Source organism: Acyrthosiphon pisum, chromosome X (assembly GCF_005508785.2).
Source record: "Acyrthosiphon pisum isolate AL4f chromosome X, pea_aphid_22Mar2018_4r6ur, whole genome shotgun sequence".
NCBI classification, from domain to species: Eukaryota; Metazoa; Arthropoda; class Insecta; order Hemiptera; family Aphididae; genus Acyrthosiphon; species Acyrthosiphon pisum.
Window position 1 is genome coordinate 91884540 of NC_042493.1, and position 6409 is coordinate 91890948.

The window sequence follows — 6409 nt, forward strand, 5'->3', positions numbered from 1 at the left end:
TATATCATTGAATTCAAATTTAATACTATCCATTATACAGTGATCCACTTGTAACCTACTGTACAGTAGAGCAACATCCACTTACCCACCTTTTTTTTTTTTTCTGACAAAGGTAGACAAACTTATGAGGAATCTTGTATTCTATGATTTGAAAAGAAAAATTTTTATGAATTCTCAACTCAAAATAATTTGCTAATTTTCGTGATTTTTCCGTATTTTGTCAATACTTGAAATTTAAATGCTTATAAATAAAAACTGTGACTGAGGATTTTTAATATTTTTCAAATGGAATTGTAACAATATAGTAGGAGCCTTGTATTATTTTTTTAAGCTTTTTTACCCAATAAATAAAGTTTAATATACATTCATACAAAAAAAAACTAATACAATTGGAAACTGAAAATGTCCCTAAACAGTTCAAACCAAATTAAAATATTTTGAAAAATGTATCGTGTATAGAAAATTCAAATATAAACTACCAGCGAAAGTTTTATGTATCTACGGTAATTTGTTTTAAAGTTACATCAAAAACCAAAATTCCTGTTTTTCCTTAATTTTTCTTTTGTTTGTCACGGTGCTTTCAGAAATTACTGGGAATTTTAAATGTTGACCTCTAAAATGCACTAACAATATTCACTTTCCCATTGAACAAGATACTGAAGTGTAAAATCGAAGCATTATTTCGACTACTTATCGTGTAAACGAACACAAAAATAAAAAATACAATTTAAAATAAAATTTAAAAAAAAACACGCATCATAGTAAAACCAATAAATTCATCACTCCGCTCAGAATTTAAAATTAAATTAAAAGTACAGACAAACAATATTACAATTTACAGTGTTTATATTTTTTTCATTCTTTCTTCTGTGTGACTGTGTCTGTGCTTCAACTGTCGGTAAAATAATTATAAAAGGTAATATAGTTAATAAAATTAATCTGGAAATACAAAAGTATCATGTATCTTGTGTCTTTTCTACATTCACAATGTATCTTGTATCTTGTATCTATACTGAATACTTTATAGATACACTGTATGCATGTATCGTGTATTCTGTATCATAGGTTTGACCACGATTTAAGATATATTAACCAATCTCACAATGATGAAATGCTTTCAAATTGATTTATAAAACAAATGTATAAAAGATAACCTTGACACAGGTCATATTATGCCAACATTTAGAACTAATCCAATAACATATTTTGTATATCTATAATCGGAAATTTAAGGTTTATTATGTGGTATCGCCGTTTGAGAGTATAACACATTAAACATTATTAATTGTTGCTAGTAGCTTCATATGTCATCTTATCAGAAGCCAACGGCTATACTGCAGTAATAATAAATCTTAAATCGTAGTTAAGACTTTTTGTTATAAATTATAAAGTAGTTATAATAAGTACAAGTTTTTTTCAAATAATTGTGAATAATAAATATTTTTCATTTATTTTATAGTCAATCGTACTTATACGGTTTTTTAAAATTAATATTTAAATTAATATTAAACTTTAATTTTTATATTATATTCGAGGGAATCTTATAATTATTATTAAGAATCGGGATATTACAAATATATAAAATGAAAATTGAATATTGTAAAAACCATATCAGTATATATTAATATTTCAGGATTTAAATAACTTATTTACAACAAATTTAAAAAAAAAAATTAAATATTTAAAAAAATATTTGCCACGTACCAGCTTGTCTTTTAATAATGTTTCCAACTTGAATTATTTTGCTGGACACACAACACTATTGTTTAAAATGTTTTGATGAATTCTCCAATAAAAACTTAAGGCCATTTTCCAAATGATGTATGTAATTTACAATGATTTTAAAAAATACATAAAAAGCTTAAAAAACTATTTATGTTAGGTATTGAATTAAGAACGAAAATTAAACAACCGTCAACCGTAATGAATCTTAGTATGTGCCAGTGCCGTAAAAATCATAGGTGAGGCAGTGCACAGCATTGGGGCCCGCAGGGGCGAAGAGCTCTTAGCGGATGGACGTCAATTTTATGTATCTACGGTAATTTGTTTTAAAGTTACATCAAAAACCAAAATTCCTGTTTTTCCTTAATTTTTCTTTTGTTTGTCACGGTGCTTTCAAAAATTACTGGGAATTTTAAATGTTGACCTCTGAAATGCAATAACAATATTCACTTTCCCATTGAACAAGATACTGAAGTGTAAAATCGAAGCATTATTTCGACTACTATTATCGTGTACACAGACTCAAAAAATTTAAAAAAAATTAAAAAAAAAACACACATCATTGTAAAATCAATACATTCATCGTTCTACTCAGAATCTAAAATGTCTACAAGCAAATCAAATTAAATTTTTATGAGCGTTTGAAATTCATATGTTTACAATATTGGATATGTGCATTCGATTTCTCATGAAGCGTTTTTTATTTTATTGTTATTAAAAAACGAATAACTGTAGATACATAAATATTTTACTGAATGTTTATTTTTCATTTTCTATACACCATAAAATGTTGAAAATATTTTGAGCTGTTTACGGACATTGTCAGTTTTAAATTTTTTTAGTTTTTTTTTCTATAAATATCAATAAAATATAAAATTTTAATTGTTGGGTAAAAAAGCGTGAACATTTAATGCAAGGCTCTTGATATGGGTTAGCAGCAGTAGGTTAATAGCAGTTGAAAAATATTAAAAATACATAATATGCACAATTTTGTTTTATAAGCATTTAAAGTTCAAATTTTTACAAAATGTATCAAATTTAAAATTTAATAATTATTTTGTTGTTTAAAATTTATAAAATGTTCAACTTTTAAAGCTAAAGATTGAAAATTTAAAACAAGGTTCTACGTATATAGGTAAATATATAAATTACTTTATTCACTATAATATCATCAAATATACTTAGTAATATCATAGGCTGACTGACCGTTTTCGCTCAGAATCGTTTTTCTTATACAATGATATTATATCATGAATTCAAATTTAACACCATCCATTACAGTGACCCACTTGTAACCTACTGTACAGCAGAGCGACATCCACTTACCAACTTTTTTATAAGGGATATTTTAAGCCTAGTTGAATGATAATAAAAAGACGCTGATTCACAATTTTTAAATAATACCATTGATTATACATAGTATGTCATATATTGTAATCATACTATATATAATCAATGATAATACCTACCCCGCTTAATTGAGCTCCAATTATGCTACTGGCCGTAGTCGTATAAAATATAATAAAAACCTAATGTGCTTATTAATATTGCGTGCGTATGTATGACCTGGGTATTGTAGTTAAAAACATTATTTTTAACTGAACACAAATAATATTCGTCACGTAACCCTACTACACTAGTACCTTTTAATAACCATAAATTAATTTGATAATATATTAAAAAGTACAATATAATTAAATATCTTTCTTCCAATACTTATTGCAAATAACCTAGTTGGGTGAGTCATGTAAGGAGATAATTCACGTATCAGGTTACGAACATTATCTTTTGGAAGTCTAAATTTCTTTATTAACCGTAGATCATTCAAGTCTAATTAAAATAATATTTTTCGACAAAATACAACTTTAGACTTCAGGAAAAAATAATTACCGTTAAAAGCGTTTTCAGCAGAATAATAAAGACGAATTTAAATTTACTCCTACCTCCTCGAGGTTCCTATAATGGCTTGAATATTATTTAAATGTAGCAAAAACTCCATAGTTTAAACGAATGAACTTACTAATTACAATTAATCAAAACAATAAGCCAATGATACTCGTAATTAGAAATATAATATTTTTATTCCAATAAACACTAGATAAGATAAAAAAAAAATTAATATTCGAGAAATAATATACTATTAGATTGGTAAATATGTAAGCTAATACAATGATCGAATATGTAGATTGAAAATTAATCGACTACTAATCGTTAGATTAAGTTCAAAAATAGACCTCCTGAATCAGTGGCGTACCCAGGATTTTAGAACTGTGGGTCTGCTTTACTTACTAGAGGCCTAGGCCACTGTGTAAAAACGTCAACCAACTAGGTATTACTAATATTCACCCAATGCGCTTGCGATTTACCTTATTAGTTATTTACTTCACATTTTGATACCAACATTCAATACTACATGAGTCATAACGAATTTTTAAGTAAAATTTAAAATTTACTTTAGTATTAAAGCTATATTTAATTAATTGTTATTTTTATTTGTTGCGTTAAAATTTAAATTCAAATAATTTACCTGAAACATTTAAATTATTTTAAGAAGGGATTAAACATATTTATTATTTTATTTTTATGCGTATATTTGCAGTATATTTATTTAATTTTAATATTAAATTACTGATTTCATTTTCACAAGAGATATAGAAAGTGGTTCAAAATTACAATAAATAAATTAAAAAACAATACAATACAAAAGTCAAAAATAATACATTTATACAATTCAGTGCCGTAGCCAGAAAAAAATGTTGGGGGGGGGGGCACTTAATTTTTTTTCTCTAGCCTTTGAAATGCTAGAATATCTAATTATGACCCCTTTGTTCATAAAGTGTATCTACTACTCGTTTTATGACTATATTATATTTATGTTAACAAGTATGGTACCTAAATTGGCTATATTTTAATATAACAATGTATTAGTATTATTGTAAACCATAGGTTAATGTATTCATAAATATTATTATCGTTATATCAAAATGTGTTGTAAACAAAACATTCCATTTTTGGTTTGAATATTATTAAAATTTACTAACAAAAATACAAGACTATATTAGGACTGTTGAAAGCTGGTAGTTTTTTCGTGCAATTAGGTCAATAAGCGGAAAAAAATGTATTTCCAGAAATCCAATTTTAATTTCGAAAAAAACATAACAATTTCTCTGCTTTTTGTGTGTTTTGTGTGATTTTTTTTTTTAGTAATTCAAAAGTAAAAGTGAATTTTGAAAAAAAAAAGAAAATTACTCTAGTACTATAATACTAATTAAACAATACTACAGATCATAGATCCATTTCCTACATCATTTATAAAAGAGATTGAGGAATTCAAATATATGTTTTCAAAATTAAAATAGCCAAAAGGGCTTTTGGTACTGGGTGTTGTAGTCACGCTATACCTTTAGATATAGTACTAACGATGGATGTACAATATTTCCTAAATCCGACCCCTTCAAAATGGTTCACTTCGGCAGCCTTAACTTTTAATTTTTATCAAACATATAATATAATATAAAACAAGCTAAAAAAAATTTCGGGGGGGGGGACGTGCTCCCAGTGCCCATCACCTGGCTACGGCACTGATAAAATTTATATTTTATAATACCTACATGAAAATATTAGTAAAGAACTAGAACATTACAATAATTTTCTGCGCTTTTTCATTAGTGAAAGTACTTATTATGTTATAAAAATCAATGGTTTGAGCTAGGTATGTTGCTTTCTATGTTCAATATGGCCAAATTTGATAGCTGGTCTTCAGTCATAGTTGAGCGAAGGCATATTTTGAGCCCCGGGACACCATACACTTAGTGGGCCCCCTTTCAACTTTAACTTCAAAATAATTGTATCATTACATATTAACGATTCTATATTATTGTATAATTATTTAATATACAAGTATACAACAAATATACAGCATGTATCTTATATTGTTATGTCGATGAAACCATGTCTCGTGATATCAATAACTTCAATACTTCATTTAATTTTAAAGGTTCAGTTACTCAGTTTCAATAGTATTGTCATACACTCGTTAGTAAGGTAGACATAATGGGCGGTATTTGATTTCTATATATCAATTTAATTTATGTCAACTTCATAAAATCTTATATAATATATCTAACATCTTTTTATACTCGTGTTTTTTGAATTTTGGTACATTATATAAGTTAATAACTTTAAGCACGATTTCGTACGCGTTATTTTACTTCAATATAGTCAATACTCAGTCTTCACGGCTGTATATACCCCCACATCATAATCAGTGGCGTATTTAGGAATTTTGATAGGGGGGGGATGAAATATATAATAATAGGTACACTCAATAAATACGAATATAATATAAATTTTTAAAATCCTCTAACTTGTTGAGTTTAGTGTGGATCAAGGTGAAATAAGAATTAACACAAATTGTATAGTACCTAATAGCATTTATTATAAATTCATACTAACGACAATCCCGTGTTTAATACGATAAACAAAAAAAATAGTCATCTGGCATGATTATTGTATTGACCGGTGACATGCAAAAGCCAATAGGTACATTAAGAGGATGCTATACCCATATGTGTTGTCTCCGTCTTACACAAGCACGACATACCAAATTGTCGTTCACTATTCTCAATAGTGTGCTGTTGGTTTTGATGGCGATAGGGTGAAACGACCTATTATCAAACTTTTAGTT